We start from the raw sequence: 663 nt of genomic DNA on the forward strand, positions 1-663 counted from the left end.
AATATTTATTATATTTGTATGCTTGCATATGATTGAGGCTATTATTTGTTTAAACTCACTTATCCAAATTAAGCCTACCCTTTTTCAACTACCTTTGTTAACCACTTTGAGCCTTTAATTCCCATTTGTTCTATATTTCACCACATTACTAGCCTTAAGCGGAAAAATAATTGTATATCCCAAATTGAATCTTTGATTAGCTTGAGATAGAATTGTGTGTGCTAGTTAAATATGGGAAATTGTGGGAACAAAAGTTATTAAGGGAATGTGTCATGATAATTTAATGGGAATTTAGATACCTACTCATGTGAAACTATAAGAATTAAAAATCTATGTGCATTGATAAGCTATGTTTATTTTTGCTTCTATATAAAAAAATAAAAAATAAAAAAAATAAAAAATAAAAAATAAAAAAAATTTAATAAATAAATGAATAAGGGGACAAAATTACCCCAATGCTGAATTGAGAATTCAAAGATCAATGCACATATGATAAAAATTAAAATAAAAAGTTGATACATGAGTATGGAATGTAAAAGGGGAATTATGGGTAGCTAGGTATGAATTCTAAGGTTATGCAAGTTATATAGGTTAGGTTGAAGATTGGGTTAATTAAAGATTCAATTTATAAGCTCACTTGACCATACATGTATCCCTACCTAC

The sequence above is a fragment of the Arachis hypogaea genome, chromosome 20 (assembly GCF_003086295.3).
Source record: "Arachis hypogaea cultivar Tifrunner chromosome 20, arahy.Tifrunner.gnm2.J5K5, whole genome shotgun sequence".
Taxonomy (NCBI): Eukaryota; Viridiplantae; Streptophyta; class Magnoliopsida; order Fabales; family Fabaceae; genus Arachis; species Arachis hypogaea.